The following is a 19,257-nucleotide window of genomic DNA, read 5'->3' on the forward strand; positions in this document are numbered from 1 at the left end:
ATGGCTCGTAGGTGGTACCTCACTCCTTCCAGATGATCAAGAATGTATAAAAATTTGGCGAATGCTTGTTGGAGATGTGGAGGAAATGACGGTGACATGAGCCACATGTTGTGGACATGTGAAAAGATTAAGATTTGGGGGGGGAATATACGATGAATTAAAAAAGATGATGGGGATAACTTTTATGAAAAAAACGGAGGCATTTCTATAAAGTATTTTAGATAAAGAGATCCCAAAAAATCTAAGAGAGGATTATTGTTTTGTGTACATTCCATTGTAAGAATGGAAACAGAGCCAGAGCCACAGCCACAGCCTAAGTCTGAAACAGTCCTTGATAGAGTGCCAGAGCCAGAGCCAGAGCGAGACCCTGATTCAGAACCAGAGCAACAGCCATAGCCACAGCCTGAGTCTGAAACAGCCCTTGATAGAGAGCCAGAATCAGAGAATCAGAATCAGAGTCAGAACCAGGTCTTCGGTAAAGACATGGTCTGGTCTTAGCGCAACTGCTCCTCCCACCCGCGATAACAGAGATTGGGTGTTCCAATACATCCCCCCGTAGGGAACCTGCCCCAGCCATTCTGTTGGCTGAGGCCCCCTCCCAGGCAGCCCTGACCCTTTCCCCTTAAAAAGCAAAATACAAATTATACAATAACCTAAAAAAAAATAGTAAAAGAAAAAGAAAGCAAGAAACAATTATGCTAAACTTAAAATAATCCCCGCCCCAACTAAACATTTGTCCCTGTGGAGTTTGGAACAGACAGGGTTAAAACTCCGTGGTGTCCTGTATCTGGGAGGAGCTTGACGCAGAGAAGTGCGTCACAGTCTGTGAGCAGACTTGCTTTCGCTTCTGCCTGAGAGACACAGCTCAGCTCCGAGGCTGCTGGCTGTGTGTGCTTTTGGCACAGAGAAATGCCGGAAAGCTCTGATGGAAAGAGACTGATTTATGGCTTGTAAATAAACGCTACTAGAGATAAGAACCGAACTGTCTCTGGACTTGATTTATCCCTTTTTCTCACACGGACGCAGGACCGCTGCTACTCTGCTATCCTGCTAGGCCAGCTTCGGAGACACAGAGGCTGCGCAGGGAAGCCTGGCTGGACGCAGGATTTATATTCACACGAACAGGTTATGGAAGTTCCGTGTTTCCTGACAAGTGTGAGAAGGGAGGAAGACTGCCAGCTTTGAGTTGCTGTGATCTCCTGCCAGGAAGGGCAGTGGGAGATGCTGGTGATCGGAGCCAAGAGCCAAGAGAGACGGCTGCTTCGGAGGTCCAGCTTGCTGGCAGAGTTAGTACGCTTTAAGCCCTGGTGGGTGGAAGATGGCTGCTCAGGCACAGCAGGGCCATGAGAGTTTCAATATCCCCCTCGAAAGATTAAATGGGGCCAATTGGGAGGCCTGGTCAAGAAGAGCCAGGGGGTGGTTTGTGGCCACAGGGCTCTGGAGTCCAGTCCAGAAGGAGCCGGCCCCACCCACGCTAGCTACTGCTCTGCTGAAGGAGAGAGAGCAGAGGCAGCTTTGCATGTTGCAAGCATCTCTGGACGCTTTGCTGTTGCCTCATCTGGAGTGCATTAAATTGGCCCAGGCTGCCTGGCAGGCGCTGAGGAGTCTGTGTGAAAGCTCAGCGGGAGCCAGACCAGAAGGGGATGGAAGCCCAGGAGGGGCTGAAGGATGCCCAGAAAGCCCAGTGGGGGCTGGCACTATGTTGGGAAGCTGTTGCAATGCTTCAACACGTCTGTGTGATGGACTGTGTACAGGAGAAAGGCTGAGAGCTGAAAAGAGGAAAGCAGTGGCAAGCTGTTCCTCAGGCAACAGTGCACCCAAGAGTGGGGGTGCAGGCCGATCCAAGAGCTCTGAGAAAGCGAAAGTCTCCGAAAGTTGTTTGTGCTTTGCTGCGACCTCCAACAGCGCTGGGAAGCATCCACTTGAAGCCCAGGCTGCCAAGGACACCAGCTGGAGTGGAATGTCAACAAAGCAGTTTCCCAAGGCCAGTTCTCAGCAGCGACGTGGGAAAGCGGCAGGCCAGGAGAAAAACAAAGACAAGGCATCTTATCACCTCACAGCTGCGACGGCGTCTCTGGGAAAAGGCAAAAGCCTTGGTCGGGGGGAGGCTGTGTCCATGGCAACCGGTGGGGGTGCGAGCAACGCCATGGCAGCTTTGGAAAACAGCCAGAGAGACACTTTATCTCTTATTATCGACTCTGGAGCTTCTCACAGTCTAGTGCCATCTAGAGAGTTCCTGAGGAACTGCAAGACAGTTAAAACTGAACGCTATGTCAAATTAGCAGATGGGTCTCAGAGACCATTGACTGAATCTGGGTTTTTATATTGTTCTTTCTTGGATCATTGGGTGCAGGCTTTTGTGGTCCCAGAGCTTGCACACTCTCTTTTAAGTGTGCCAGCACTAAATGATGATGGGTTCGATGTTCTGTTCTCTAACAATTTGTGCTCCTTTTACAGGGATGGGAAGAAGGTCTACAGTGTTGAGCGAAAAGACAGGCTCTTTCTGGTGCAAATGCCTGTTGAAAATGGGACTGGTGGAAAATGGGGCTAGTGGAGAGTCCATTGAAGATGCCCATGTGCAGTGTGCAAACGTCCCACCACACAATTATTGTATACACATGTGGCACCGAAATTTTGGGCACGCTGGGTGGTCACTTGTGCGAAAAGCTGCAGAAAACACCATTGGTTGTAGGTTCAAGGCTTGTGACAAATACCTAGATTGTCAAGCCTGTAAGCAGTCGAAGGTCACAACATGCACATATCCCAGGTCAGAGAGGAGAACCAGCAAACACTTTAAACTTGTGCGTGCAGATTTGTCAGGTCCCATGCCAACACCTTCTTTAGCTGGGTCAAAATGGATTCTGGTTCTGATTGACGATTTTTCAAAATTTTCTTGGGTTTTTGCGCTTAAATGTAAGTCAGAAGCAGCTGCGCTGATCAGGGATTGGATCACAGCGATAGAGCTGCAGTTCACTACCAGGGTGATTTCCTTTCAATCTGATCGGGGGGGGGGGGGAGTTCACAGGTTCTGCGCTGCAATCGTTTTTCAGGCAGAAGGGCATCAGTCATCGACTGACGACCCCCCACTCTCCGCAACAGAATGGGGTTGCAGAGAGAAAGTTTCTCACACTACAGGAATCTGCAAACGCTATGCTGGCAGACTCGGGTTTACCACAGCGCTTTTGGGCTGAGAGTTATAAGACAGTATGTTTTTTGCAAAACGGGGTGTACAATTCCAGTGTAGGCAACACACCGTATTTCTTGTTGCATCAGAAGAAGCCGAAAGTACACAACTTTCATGTCTTTGGTTCTCAGGCTTGGGTTCTCATTCCAAAGGCCATGCGCAGAAAGGGTGAGCCAAGGTCCAGGAAGATGATCTTTGTAGGCTATGAGCCGGGTTCAAAGGCGTGGCATTTTGCATACCCTACTGGCAACCAGTCTAAGCTGCTTATTAGTGGCAGTGCTGAGTTTTGTGAGCAGAGTGGGTGGAAACGTCTTCATGGGAACCCGGATGTTCTGTTAGACTCAGGTGAGGAAGAGGAGGAGGACGGGGCTGAACCTGTTGCTGAGATGCACGGTCCACAGCCACAGAGTCCAGAGCAGGGATCTCCAAGGGGGAGGCTCCGTATCGCTCCAAAAGGGAGTCCCAGGACCCCTCCACAGGTTTCTGTCAAGTCTGAGCTAAGGAGTGAACCATCCTCGCCAGCAGAACCAGCTGTACGCCCGAAACGGCGCAGCAAGTCAGAGGGGGATGTTTCAGACAAAGAGGATAGTAGGGCTGATCCAGGTGAATCAGGCGCAGTTCCAGAATTCACGCTGAGGAGGTCAGCAAGATCAACCAAGGGAAAGCCACCTGAAAGGTATGAAGCCACTAGAGTCTGGGTTGGTGTGGCTAGATGTGAACCTGAATCCTTTGAGGATGTTCAAAAGTTGCCTCAGGAAGAAGCCAGCAAATGGCGTGAGGCGATGCAGAAGGAGATGAACTCAATGGAGTCTCTTGGTGTGTTCTCACTCACTCAGCTGCCGGCTAACCAGAGAGCTGTTAGTTGCAGGTGGGTTTACCGTTTGAAACCCACAGAAGCGGGAGAACCACAGTATAAAGTGAGATTAGTGGCCCGAGGATTCACACAGAAAAAGGGTGTCCACTTCACGGAGGTGTATTCGCCAACGTCACGAGCGGAGACTCTAAGAACGCTTTTGGCGATAGCAGCACAGAGAGGTTGGAAGGTGAACCATTTTGATGTAGATGTCGCCTACCTGAACTCAGATCTCAAGGAGGAGTTGTACATGCTTCCTCCTCCAGGGTTTGAAGTCAGTGAGCCAGGCATCGTGTGGCGGTTGCACAAATCCATCTATGGATTACGCCAATCTGCCAGGAATTGGAATATGTGCCTACATGAAGCCTTAGAAGAGCTAGGTTTTAAGAGATCTCTTGCAGACAGTTGTCTTTACATTAGAGGTTCAGGCGTAAAACAGCAAGTGGTGCAGGTGTTTGTTGATGATATCTTAGTCATGACACAGACAGGTGAACAGGTGGAGAAGTTTGCTAAAGAGCTTGGAAAGCGGTTCAAGCTAAAGCAGCTTGGAGATGTCAAGTCCTATTTAGGCGTGCAGATCACAAAAGCAAGTGATGGAAGCTTCTTGCTTTGCCAGAAAGGTAAGATTGAACAGTTGCTTGAGAAGTTCAGAATGTCTGATTGTGCAGGTGCCAGATCACCCATGGAGACTGGATACGTGAAGGAGTGTCAGCAAGTAGAACGCGTGGTGTTCGAAAATACTGAACTCTTTCAGTCAGCTCTGGGTAGTCTGTTGTATCTGTCACAGTGGAGCAGGCCAGACATTGCATTTGCTGTCAATCTGCTCAGTAGAGAGGCTTCAAGTCCTAGTGTGCAGGTCTGGAACGGTATAAAGCGGGTGCTGCATTACCTGCAAGATACCAAAGATTTTTGTCTTAGGTTGCCAGCCCAAGGAGAAGTCAAACTGACTTGCTTTGTGGACGCAGATTAGGGTAACTCTGAGGACTGCAGATCAGTGTCAGGCCTAGTGGTGAAGTTTGGGGACTCAGTGATTGGGTGGAGGTCCCGGAAGCAAAATCTCATAGCGCTTTCGTCTACTGAAGCTGAGTTCAGTGCGCTATCAGATGCTTGCAGAGAGCTGGAGTTCTATGTGTGTTTGGTCGAGGAAATCTGTGGAGAGAATTGTCTGCCCGTTGTGGTGCATGAAGACAATCAACCGTGCCTTAAATTGGCTGAGACGGGGCAATTAAAGGTGAGGACCAAACATTTGGACATACGTTTTCAAAATGTGTGTCAGAGCGTTCGTGAGGGGCTAGTTGCTCTGAAATACTGTCCCTCAACAAAGAACCTCGCTGATGGTTTCACAAAACCATTAACCTTCCAGAAGCACGAGGAGTTCTGTGTATGGGGAAAGCATTGTTGGCTATTGTCCCCAGATGCAATACAAGAGGGGGTGTGGAGTTTGGAACAGACAGGGTTAAAACTCCGTGGTGTCCTGTATCTGGGAGGAGCTTGACGCAGAGAAGTGCGTCACAGTCTGTGAGCAGACTTGCTTTCGCTTCTGCCTGAGAGACACAGCTCAGCTCCGAGGCTGCAGGCTGTGTGTGCTTTTGGCACAGAGAAATGCCGGAAAGCTCTGATGGAAAGAGACTGATTTATGGCTTGTAAATAAACGCTACTAGAGATAAGAACCGAACTGTCTCTGGACTTGATTTATCCCTTTTTCTCACACGGACGCAGGACCGCTGCTACTCTGCTATCCTGCTAGGCCAGCTTCGGAGACACAGAGGCTGCGCAGGGAAGCCTGGCTGGATGCAAGATTTATATTCACACGAACAGTCCCACCCCAGAAAGAAAATAACAACAACAACAAACCACCGTTTGAGGTGCAACAGAGACACAGCCAGAGACAGAGCGAGACCCTGAATCAGTGCCATAACCAAGCCCTCATTCAGAACCAGAGCCTGAAAAAGAGCCACAGCCCGAACCAGAGCAACAGCCACAGCCTAGAGCCACAGCCTGAGTCTGCAACAGGACTTGATACAGTGCCGGAGCTGGAGAATCAACAGTCTCTGATTCTGCAACAGGGCCTTCATCTTAATAGACCAAGATGCATAATTGTCATTGGTCAGGAGGGGTGGAGAAGGCAAGCCTCCGCCCTTCTTAGCATCCATTTTTGAGTCCTTGCATTAACTCTCAAACACAAGCCTCTAAAATCCAAAAGCTTGTTTGTTTGCACTCTTGTGCACCTGGCAGCTCTTAACGCTAGCTGCTTTGGAAAGTCCCTTTCCAAAGGGACTTCATGAGAGCCTAGTCACAACAAACTTTGTTTTTGCCTCTCTGAGGCATAGCCTGACTGTCCAGCCCTCTCGAGTAACTTTCCACTTGACTGGCGGGCGTTGCTTAGCAACAGTGCATTCCTTCCCTTGTACAGGAAACCACAAGAATCTCTGCAATGCAAGCCTCTTCCCACTCGGAGCTGTTTTTCCCAAACGCTGCTCCCCGTGAAGCAGAGAATAACTCAATCTGCGTTCACTCTTTTAAGCCCGAAAATCTCATACCTTGGGCTCCGTGGCTTTGGCTGTCAGCTTCTTCTGGTCAGCTTCTGGCTGCAGAGGATCAGCTTTCTCACCTCAGGCTTCCATGGAGTGATGAAAACAGCAGCTCTGCTACTCTTTTTGCAGACTTCCATGGATCGAGGAAACCAGCAACCGGCATCTGCTACCACTGTTGGAATTCTGCCTGGGTCAGAGGAATGTGCCACAACGTAGGCACCGGCAGATATTCCTTGTCGACCTCCCCGCTGCGCCACTCTGCTGATAAGCAGGCGAGGTCTCGGCGATTCATCTCAGATGTGTGAGAGGAACACACCGTTCTTCCTCTCTCCCCTTTGGTGTCCCCCAGGGAGGGGAAAGATTCAGACAGAAATCTATTTACATCCTTTATTTCTGTCTCTTTACATCAGTACAGAGAAACATGCCTGCACTCCGCAGCAGTAAGAATAAACTCCACCCATGCACTTCCAGTACGGGTCATCTGACACACACACTGAGCTAACATCCGGTGCTCAGTACAGAATGGACTGCCCCTTTGTTCCCATGGCAACAGTCACAAACATCCTGTTTGGCTTTCCAGCCACAAGCAGCTGACTGAGCTGCTAGAGCCTTTGCTTGCTGCAGCTTTGGTGCTTTATGGTAACACACAGGACCTCCGCTTGGCACGCCTACGCTGCGCAGAAAGCTTCCGCGCAGAGACTAGGCGGACTTGGAGTCAAGGAATTTTTATGTTGGAAGAAATTCAGGAAACGCCCACTGACGGATTCTGCCAGTGACTGAGACAGTCGCGTTGTAAGGGCTGTCAAGCCAGGGAAAGGTTTAGCCATACAACCAGCTTGGAGCAGTTTGTGGCTTACGCACAAGCAACCCCAATTCCCATTACAATAAGGTATGGGGAAAATACAAAAGATATTTGGAACAGAAAACCCCAAGATGGAACTCTCCACTAGAAGCAATCGCTGTTAAAAAAAGGAACAACATCAAAGAGAACTGGATAACGTATAACACAATATTAAGGGGGGAGGAGGAGGGTCAACTAATATTGATAAGTTATGAGAAAATAAAAGATCACTTTTCTAGTTGGCTAGATTACGTCCAGGTGAATGAAGTGTTCAGACAGGATAAGCAGATAGGTTTTGAAAAGGAGCCTTCAAGATTTGATAGAGAACTACTGAATAGTAAAACCAAAATAATCGCAAAAATCTATAGACTTCTTTTAGACTACGAAGTAATGGATGAGGAGGTTAAGGCTTCAATGATAAAGTGGGCCCAAGATGTGGGCCGTCCAATTATGCTAAAAGATGGGGAAAACTGATGGAATGTAAATTTCAAATTTACAGCCAGCTATAATATAAGAGAGAACATGATGAAAATGGCTCCTTCCAGATAGAGAGCCAGAATCAGAGAATCAGAATCAGAGTCAGAACCAGATCTTCGGTAAAGATGTGGTCTGGTCTTAGCGCAACTGCTCCTCCCACCCGCGATAACAGAGATTGGGTGTTCCAATACATCCCCCCGTAGGGAACCTGCCCCAGCCATTCTGTTGGCTGAGGCCCCCTCCCAGGCAGCCCTGACCCTTTCCCCTTAAAAAGCAAAATACAAACTATACAATAACCTAAAAAAATAGTAAAAGAAAAACAAAGCAAGAAACAATTATGCTAAACTTAAAATAATCCCCGCCCCAACTAAACATTTGTCCCACCCCAGAAAGAAAATAACAACAACAACAAACCACCGTTTGTGGTGCAACAGAGACACAGCCAGAGACAGAGCGAGACCCTGAATCAGTGCCATAACCAAGCCCTCATTCAGAACCAGAGCCTGAAAAAGAGCCACAGCCCGAACCAGAGCAACAGCCACAGCCACAGCCTAGAGCCACAGCCTGAGTCTACAACAGTACTTGATACAGTGCCGGAGCTGGAGCCAGAGCCAGAGACACAGCCAGAGCCAGTGCAAAACCCTAATTCAGAACCAGAGCCTGAAAAAGAGCCAGACCCTGAAATATAGCTGGGTCAGAGGCAGAGGAAGAGCCATCATGAGACCCTGAATCAGAGTCAGAACCAGATCTTCATTCAGAACCAGACCCTGAAACAGAGCCAGAGCCACAGCCAGAACCACAGACGGAGCCTAGAGCCACAGCCGAGATCCACAGCCACAGCCGAGATCCACAGCCTGAGTCTGCAACAGTACTTGATACATTGCCAGAGCCTGAAACAGAGACACAGCCTCAAACAGAGCCTGAGCCTGAAACAGAGGCAGAGCCACAGCCAGAGCCTGAGTCTGAAACAGTCCTTGATAGAGTGCCAGAGCCAGAGCCAGAGAGAGACCCTGAATCAGAGTCAGAGTGAGACCATGAGCCAGAGCCAGAGCCAGAGCCAGAGCCAGAGCCAGAGCCAGAGCCACAGACGGAGCCTAGAGCCACAGCCGAGATCCACAGCCTGAGTCTGAAATAGTGCTTGATAGAGTGCTGGATCCTGAAACAGAGACACTGTCTGAAACTGAGCCTGACGCTTAAACGTAGCCAGGGGCAGAGGTTCAGCAACTTCTACCGGAAGTTCATCAGGAACTTCGCCCACTTGACAGCGCCTATCACAGATTGTCTCAGTAGCAAAAAGAAGTTCGTCTGGACAGAAAGTGCCCAGCAATCCTTCGAAAGGCTGAAGAAGGCGTTCGCTTCGGAAGAGCAGCTCCTGCACGTGGATCTGCAGAAGCCAATGAGGCTGGAGACCGACGCGTCAGACCGGGCCATCGGAGCGGTACTGTTGCAGCCGGGGCCCCAGCAGAGCTGGAGGCCGTGCGCCTTTTTCTCGAGGAAGCTGAGCAAGTCGGAGCAAAACTACACGGTGTATGACCGCAAACTGCTTGCAATTTATGCAGCATTTTGACGATGGAGACATCTGCTAATAGGGGCGCAGCACGAGATCCAGGTGTGTACGGATCACAAGAACTTGGAATACTGGAGGACTGCGCGAGTACTCAACCAGAGACAGATTCGATGGGCACAGGAGTTCTCCAAGTTTTTCTTCGAGATCCGGTACGTGCCGGGGGAGGAGAACGTAAGAGCAGATGCTCTCTCCCGGAAGCCGGAGTACATGGAAGGAGAGGGACCGCCGCAAGTCAGACACGTGTTCCCCGAGAACCGATGGGTGTGGGGGGGGGAGTGTTGGTTGGGAAACGAGAACTAGCCGGGCTTACTAGAAACGACGAATTCGCTCAAACAAAAATCAGGGAACTCCGGAACGGAAGGGAAAACCAGGGAGGGTTTGAGGAAAAGGAAGGGGTACTGTACTACAAGGGAGCGCTGTACGTACCAGGGGAGACCTTGAGGGGAAGGGTACTCAAACAACTCCACGACAATCCAACAGCGGGACATTTTGGTCAACACAAAACCATGTTGCTTGTCACCAGGCAGTTCTGGTGGCCAAGGGTAAGGGAAGATGTACGGGAATATGTACGGGGGTGCGACCGCTGCCAGAGGGCAAAGGGGGAGAGGGCTGCACCCGCAGGGTTACTGGAACCCTTACCCACGCCGGGTATGACAGATTTGCCCAAATCAAGGGGGAAGACAGCAGTCATGGTAGTAGTCGATCTGCTAACAAAAATGTGCCATTTCATAGCTTGCTCGCATGCGGTAACGGCAGAGGAAACAGCCAGGTTGTTTGTAGATCACATCTTCAGGCTGCATGGGGCTCCCTTGAGGGTCATCTCGGATCGCGGGAAACAATTTACTTCCCGGTTCTGGAGGAAGCTCATGGGCTTGCTACAGGTCGAGGCGGGCTTCCACAGGAATGAGCCCGTTCATGGCCAATTATGGGTGTTACCCCAGGGCCTTCCCGGGGAGGGGGGAGGAAGGGGGGAGCGTACCTGCGGCAGAGCAGTTTGTGGAATAAATGGAGGCCTTGCACCAGGAACTTAAGATGAACTTGGGAACACCACAACCAAGCCACGAAAATACTCGATTCAAGATGGTGAGGGCGCCAGGTGGAGTACTTGGTAGCTTGGGAGGGAGAACCCGAGTCAGAAAACACGTGGGTTCCAGCGGAGGCTATCAATGATGGGTATCTTGCGGAGGAGTTCCACAGCCTGTTCCCAGATAAACCTAAACCACTAGCGAGATTCTGGGAGGAGCAATTTGGAACCACAGATGAATAATAATAATAATAATAATAATAATAATAATAATAATAATAATAATAAAAAATTTTATTTATATCCCGCCCTCCCCAGCCAAAGCCGGGCTCGGGGCGGCTAACAACAATAAAACAGTACAAAAGTACAGCACAAACAACACTCTAAAATCATTCATTATAAAATTGGTTCAAATCAAGCCACTGGCAACCATTGTGCCAGAGCTCCATGAAGATTGCCGAGGGAGGGAGTCAGGCTGTGCCCTGGCCAAAGGCCTTGTGGAACAGCTCTGTCTTGCAGGCCCTGCGGAAAGATGACAAGTCCCGCAGGGCCCTAGTCTCTAGTGACAGAGCGTTCCACAAGATCGGAGCCACAGCCGAAAAAGCCCTGGCTCTAGTTGAGGCCAGCCTAACTTCTCTGTGGCCTGGGACCTTCAAGATGTTTTTATTTGAAGACCGTAAGTTTCTCTGTGGGGCATACCAGGAGAGGCGGTCCCGTAGGTACGAGGGTCCTAGGCCGTATAGGGCTTTAAAGGTTAAAACCAGCACCTTAAACCTGATCCTGTACGTCACCGGGAGCCAGTGCAGCTGGTATAGCACCGGGTGAATGTGGTCTCGCAGCGAAGACCCCGTAAGGAGTCTCGCTGCAGCATTCTGCACCTGCTGGAGTTTCTGGGTCAGTCTCAAGGGCAGCCCCACGTAGAGCGAGTTACAATAATCCAGGCTGGAGGTGACCGTCGCATGGATCACAGTGGCTAGGTCAGGGCGAGAGAGGTAAGGAGCCAACTGCTTAGCTTGGCGGAGATGAAAAAATGCTGCCTTTGTTATAGCTGCAGTCTGCACCTCCATGGAAAGGGAGGTGTCGAAGATTACACCCAAACTCTTAACGGATGGTGCTGGCACTAAGTGCACCCCCGCAAGAGATGGGAGTTGCCCCCCCCCAATCCCATATCGTCCCGTCCCAGCCACAGGACCTCTGTCTTCGAAGGATTTAGCTTCAACCGGCTCCCTCGTAACCATCCAGCCACAGCTTCCAAACATCTGGTCAGTGTGTCTGGGGCCGAGTCAGGATGGCCATCCATCAACAGATAGAGTTGGGTGTCATCAGCATACTGATGGCAACCCAGCCCAAAACTCCGGACAAGCTGGGCGAGGGGGCGCATAAAGATGTTGAAAAGCATCGGGGAGAGTATTGCACTCTGAGGTACTCCACACACCAAGGAGTGGCGCGATGACAATTCCCCAAGCGCCACCCTCTGTCCCCGACCAGAGAGAAACGAGCGCAGCCATTGAAGGACTGTGCCCTGAATCCCCACGTCGGCAAGGCGGTGGTCCAGGAGTTCGTGATCGCCCATGTCGAAAGCTGCTGACAGATCTAGAAGAATCAGCAGCCCTGACCCGCCTCGATCCAGCTGTCTACGAAGATCATCTGTTAGGGCAACCAGAGCCGTCTCGGTCCCATGACCCGCGCGGAAGCCGGACTGGAATGGATCCAGAGCCGATGTTTCATCCAGAAACCTACCAAGCTGTTCGGCAACCGCTCTCTCAATCACCTTACCCAGGAACGGAAGATTTGAAACCGGGCGGTAATTGGATAGATCTAAAGGATCTAATGATGTTTTGTTTAAGAGCGGGCGCACCACTGCCTCCTTCAGTTCTGCAGGGAATGTCCCCATGCCAAGGGACAAATTGATGATATCCCCCAGGAGGGCCTGCACCTCGTCTGGACACGCTCTAATCGGCCAAGACGGGCACGAGTCGAGAGGACAGGTGGTGGCCTTTCCAGCTCGGAGGAGTCTGTCCACATCGGCTGGGGATATCCGGTCGAAGTGGTCCAATACTGGACCCGAGGACAGTCGAGGGGCCTCCAGTTCCTTTATTGTATCCAAATTGGCAGGGAGGTCATGGCGGAGCACCAAGACCTTCTCCGCAAAAAAGCTCGCAAATGCCTCACAGCTATGTGCCAAATTATTATTTAAATTTGGCTGTCCCTCAAGGGACGTTAAAGACCTGATTATACTAAATAATTGTGCCGGGCGAGAGCTAGCGGATGCAATGGAGGCCGAGAAGTAAGACTTCTTAGCAGCCTTCACCACCATCTCATAGGTTTTCATAAAAGCCCAATAAGATGTTCTTGAGGCTCCGTCACGGGCACCCCGGCATACTCGCTCTAGCCGTCTGAGGTCCCGCTTCATTTTCCGGAGCTCTTCGGTAAACCAGGGAGCCCGGTTTCTGCGGGGTCGCAGAGGGCGCTTAGATGCGATCTCATCAATGGCTGCCAGGAGCTGGATATTCCAGCCCTCAACAAGCTCAGTCAATGAGTCGCCAGGGGGAGCAAGGTCCTGCAAGGCTTGACAGAATCTATCAGGGTCCATCAGCCTCTGCGGGCGAGCCCAAATTGGCTCGCCACCTAAGCAGGGTGGGGGTGGAAAGTCAATCCTGGCTTTCAGAGCGTAGTGATCAGGCCATGGCAGTTTCATCGAAGGAGACATGATCACATCTATACCTACGCCAAAGATCAAATCCAGCGTGTGGCCTGCTTGATGTGTGGGGCCCGAAACAAACTGGGAGAACCCTAGTGTCGCCATGGAAGACACCAGGTCAAGAGCATGTGAGGAGGGAGTGGCATCAGCATGGATGTTGAAGTCCCCCAATACCAATAGGTTAGGGAACTCCAAGGCCCAGCCAGCCACCGCCTCCAATAGGCCTGACAGGGTGGCTGCTGGTGCGCTAGGTGGCCGGTACACCAGCCAAACAGCCAAGCTCTCCTCGGAGCCCCACACTAGGCCAACACATTCAATGCCGGGGATCGATGGCGATGGTAGAGCCCTGAAAGGACAATCTTGAAGAGGATTTTGTGGGTTTTCCTGCCTCCGAAGAGGAGGGAGGAGAGGCGTCAGAGGAAGAGGAATCGGACTGGGAGGGCCACCCCGCGGGAAGATATCGGAGCGGGTCACTTTTCTAGTTGACTAGATTACTTCCAGGTGAATGAAGTGTTCAGACAGGATAAGCAGATAGGTTTTGAAAAGGAGCCTTCAAGATTTGAAAGAGAACTACTGAATAGTAAAACCAAAATACAACAACAACAACAATATTTATTACGGCCATAGGCCCATACAAGTAAAAACAACACATAAATAACAGCTTGTGTACGTGGGAAGAAAAAAACAAAAAAACAAAACAAACAAACAAAAACAGCCGCTAGAACACCACAATAACAATAAAATACTATAAAATAGAATGGCATACTACGCCTTAGTTAGCTTGTAGTGCTCCTTGGCGTCGCTTTTGGGTAAGTACAGCGACCAGGAACCTTGCCACTTTCAGGGTCGTATGAGTATCCTTATCCTGCAAGATTTGGGCAAGGTGGAATTTTGGTGGGGTACCCTCTAGTTTCTGTATGATTGATCCCAACAAATTTGCCCGTGGCACATTGAACAGGGGGCAAGTGAACATGATGTGCTGGAGCGACTCCGGCGTCTCCTTATCACAAAACCAAAATAATCGCAAAAATGTATAGACTTCTTTTAGACTACGAAGTAATCTAAGAGCAGAGTCAGAGTGAGACCATGAGCCTGAGCCAGAGCCAGAGCCAGAGCCAGAGCCAGAGCCAGAAAAAGGGCTTGATACAAAGCCGGAGCACAAAACATAGCTGCAGCCACAGCCTAGAGCCACAGCCTGAGTCTGCAACAGTACTTGATACAGTGCCGGAGCTGGAGCTGGAGCCAGAGCCAGAGACACAGCCAGAGCCAGAACAAAACCCTAATTCAGAACCAGAGCCTGAAAGAGAGCCAGAGCCAGAAACAGTGCTTGATAGAGTGCCAGAGCCTGAAACAGAGGCAGAGGCAGATACAGGGCTTGAAACAGCGTCGGAGACTGAGACAAAGCCTAATAAAGAGCAGAAGCCTGAGCCTGAGCCTGAAACAGTGCTTGATACAGTGCCAGAGCCTGAAACAGAACCAGAGCCACAGCTACAGCCATAGCGCCACAGCCTGAGTCTGCAACAGTGGTTGATACAGCGCCGGAGCCTGAAACAGAGACACAGCCTGAAACAGAACCTGAGCCTGGTTATTAGCATGGCAATTAAAGAAGAGAGAGGCAGAAAGGCTTATAAATAGAGTTAAGTGCGAAGGCAAAATAATAAACAACCCTAAAGAAATAGAGAAACGATTTCTCAAATTCTTTAGAGAAGAAGGAAAGAAATGAAACAACATTTCATTTCGGCGCCAGCGCTTAATGGCGGCTCTCTCTCTGATCTCCGGAGAGAGGGCTGCTCCACGAGTTCGGGTCTGACCGCTACGGCAAAGCGGGGACCCCTAAAATCACAGGCGCAGAAGCCTGTGAACAAGGAGACTCGGTGGGCACCATTTGCGCCCCCCCTTACTGCAAAAGAGCCTTTTTAAAGGCTCCGGAGGAGCATTGGGGGATCGCGCGGTGCTGAGAGTCGCTACCCAGCCCGTGGAGTGAAGCCGCGTCGCCACAAGCGGAGAGCGCTGACTTCTTCCTGAAATTTGGACTGAAATTCAACATCCGTAAGTAGGATTGAGAAACCTATTGGGACTATAAAATTTCTTTGAAATTCAGCTGAAAACGGGGACGGTAAATAAAGGAAGTCTGCCTCCCCCCCCCCCCCCCGGCTGCATGATCTTTAAAGCAACGGAATTTAAAGCTGCAATTGAAGGAGAAGTAATTTTGAACTTTTTAAAGTGGTTTAACCCTGGCATTGAGTTTGAACCTCCCCCCCAGCAAGCAGGAGCGAGGGGGGAAAGAAAAGGGAACTTGATTTAACCTGCATGAAAGGAAGCAAAGGGAAAAACTTTCCGCTGTCTCTGACTCTGGGAGCGAGCTGCCTGGGTGAAACACTTGACAGGGACTGTCAGAAAGGATAGACTGTGACTTTATTTGATACAATCTTGGTTTTCGTGACTTTGGGATTTTGCTGAAAGATCAATTTGATAGCTTGTTGCAACTAGAAGACTCTGGTTAAAAATTTTCCTCTTTGGGGACTTTTGGCTTCTTTGTCTTTTCTCTGCCTTGTGGATACATTGAATTGCTCCCTCTAGAGGACCTAAGGACAATAGTTGCAACATAGACTGTAAAAAAAATAAAATAAAACAAGTCACTGGATTTTTCCATTCAAAGCTGCTCCTGTGGGAACGACCTTGGGACATGAGCGGCCCAGCAGAGGAGATAGCAACAAGGTCTAAAGCTAAAGCCGCACAAAAGAAAAGGGGCTCTACATCAGGTACATTGTCAACAGGCGCAGCAGGACAGGAAAGAGGGACAGATATATTGATGGATTCAGTGACACAAGCTTTGCTTAAGATAAATGAATCTTTAGAAAATCTGACAAAGCAGAGTACGGAAAATACCAAACAGCTGACAGAACTTACTACAAAATTGGACTTGAACACCAAAAGTATAACATCCAACACAGCAACTATAAATAAATTAATTGAGGAAAATGCAACAACCCGAAAAATAGCGGAAGAAGCGAAATCCACTGCAGACAATACACAGGAAAAATTAGCACCAGTTTGTAAGAGGTTGGACGAACATGAGGCCGCTTTGTCTTTATGGGAGATGCAGAGGAAAGAGAGGAATTTAAGACTTAGATTGGTCCCAGAAAGTTAGGGGGACAACTTAGTGGACTTTCTCACCAAAGAACTTTCAGAATTCTGGCAGGTAAACACAGAGGAGGAAGATTTTAAGATAACGGCAGCCTTCAGATTGGGGAGAAGGCAGAATAGAAAGATTCCGAGGGATTGCCTGATAACTTTGAGATCAAAGGAGGAAAGAGATAAAATATTAGATCTACACTATCAAAGAACCCTTGAGATTGAGAAGGTTTTTGTGCAAATTTACAAGGACATCCCGAAATATATTCTGGAGGCTAGATCTCATTATAAGAACCTGGTTTACCTCCTGAAACAGAATAACATTCCTTTCAGGTGGGAGTTTCCACAGGGTTTGTCCTTTAGTTACAAAGGAAAGAAAGTCAAGATAAGAACAGTACAAGATAAAGAACAATTTCTGGACAGAAACGAAGAGGACCTACAGAAAGGAGTGGTAGAATTGACCTCTGAGACAGATCTTGGAAACCTGACATTTGGACTTAAATCACCAACGGAAGAAGAACAGCCGCAGGGAGCGGCTGGAGGTAACTAATTAATGATGTCTCTGCAATTTTTGACTTGGAACTGTAATGGACTGAACCTTCCCAGAAAAAGGCGCGAAGTTTTCCATATTCTGAAAAGAGAACAATTGGATTGGATTTGTTTACAAGAGACCCACATAACAAGGACACATAGAAAATTGCTTATAAACAAAAGGTTAGGACAGGAATTCATTTCGTCGGATAAAGTTAAGAAAAGAGGAGTGGTGATCTATGTAAAGGAGAAATTGGCCCCTAAATTGATCTTTAAAGATGAACAAGGAAGATTTTTGGCAATTGAAATACAAATCCAGGGAGAAAATTTTTTGACAGTTGGCATTTATGCACCTAGTGAAGGGAAGGCAGAATTCTTTAAGAAACTGCATGAGACATTAATGGACTATCTGGATTATAAGGTAATTTTATTAGGAGACATGAATGGTGTGGTTCCCACTAACATGGACAAAGCACAAAGACAGGTGGTCTCTAAGGATGGGAGATTACCCAAGACTTTTTTTTGAAATGACAGAGAATTTGGACTTGATAGATATTTGGAGAACTAGAAACCCTCTCGAGAGAGAGGGAACGTTCTTTTCCGAGGCACAAATGACATGGAGAAGAATTGATCAAATTTGGATTACTAGTGGCATGGCTCCAAGGATAAAAAAAGTAGAAATCTGCCCAAAGACATGCTCCGACCATAACGCGGTGAAGATGGAAATGAAACTAACAACAGCTGGCTCCTTCAGATGGAGAATGAATGACACCCTATTTAGAGACGATGAGATCTACAAAAAGGCCCAAAAAACTTTGAAGGATTATTTCGAGATAAATTTGAGGACGGATGTTGAAAAAAGAGTGATCTGGGATGCAAGTAAAGCCGTGATGCGAGGTTTTTTAATACAACAGAACACTTTAAAGAGGAAAAAGCAAAATGAGAAGAAAGATAAGATTCTGGAAAAAATAAAAGAGGGAGAAAAGAGATTGAGGTCTAAACCAAAGTCTCATGAGATTCTGAGAGAAATTAAATTTTACCAGATGCAGTATATGGAACTGATGAATCAAGAGATAGAATGGAAAGTTAAGCAAATGAGACAAAGGACATTTGAATCAGCAGATAAATGTGGGAAACTACTCGCATGGCAATTGAAGAAGAGACAAAAACTGAATACAGTCACAAATTTGGAGGTGGATGGAAAGAACATCATCAAACCAAATGAGATTAGCAACTGTTTTCAGAGTTATTTCAGAAGATTATATGCACAAGGGCCGGAGAATGAACGTGATATAGAAGACTTTCTTAAGAAATATGGACTACAAAAAATTTCTTAACAAAGTATGTTGGTTTTAAATGAGAAAATAACAGATAAAGAAATAGAGGGTGCCATTCAGAATATGCAACTAGGTAAATCTCCAGGACCAGATGGATTAACCTCCAGATACTACAAAGCTTTGAAAGAATGGATAATACAGCCGTTGAAGGAGGTTTGTAATGAAATATTAGAGGGGGAAAAGGCTCCTGAATCGTGGAAAGAAGCTTTTATTACACTTATACCAAAGTCTGAAACTGAAAAAAATCAGATTAAGAACTACCGCCCTATATCATTACTTAATGTGGATTACAAAATATTTGCTGACATTTTAGCAAAAAGACTTAAGAAGGTGCTGGTGGAGGAGATTCATAAAGACCAGGCAGGCTTTCTCCCGGGAAGATACTTGTCGAACAATGTAAGGAATATAATTGATATTATGGAAATGTTGACAGTAAATATCAATACGAAGGCAGTTTTAATATTTGTGGACGCGGAGAAAGCCTTTGATAATATTTCTTGGAACTTTATGAAGAAGAATCTCCATGGGATGGGGGGTAGGCCAAAGGTTTGAAAATGGTATAGGTGCAATATATTTGGAACAAAAGGCAAAGTTAATTGTAAATAATGTGGTGACTGATGAACTTCCGATAGAAAAAGGGACACGGCAGGGGTGCCCAATATCCCCATTACTCTTTATATCAGTCCTGGAGGTTTTATTAAATATGATCAGGGGGGACCAGTTGGTAAAAGGAATTCGGGTCGGAGCCAGACAGTACAAATTAAAGGCATTTGCAGATGACCTGGTATTGACTTTACAAGAGCCAGACACTAGCACTAAAAGAGTTTTGGAACTAATTCAATTCTTTGGCCAGGTTGCAGGATTTAAACTGAATAAACAAAAAACTAAAGTCTTGGGGAAAAAATTAACAAATGGCGAAAGGGAGAAGTTTCAAAGTGAAACTGGGCTGATGGTGGCCAAGAAAGTGAAATATTTGGGGATTGACATGACATCTAAAAATGTGAATTTATTTAAGGACAATTATGACAAATGTTGGACGGAGGTAAAGAAAGATCTAGAAATATGGTCGAAAT

This window comes from Podarcis melisellensis, assembly GCF_964234715.1.
Source record: "Podarcis melisellensis genome assembly, chromosome: W".
NCBI lineage: Eukaryota > Metazoa > Chordata > Lepidosauria > Squamata > Lacertidae > Podarcis > Podarcis melisellensis.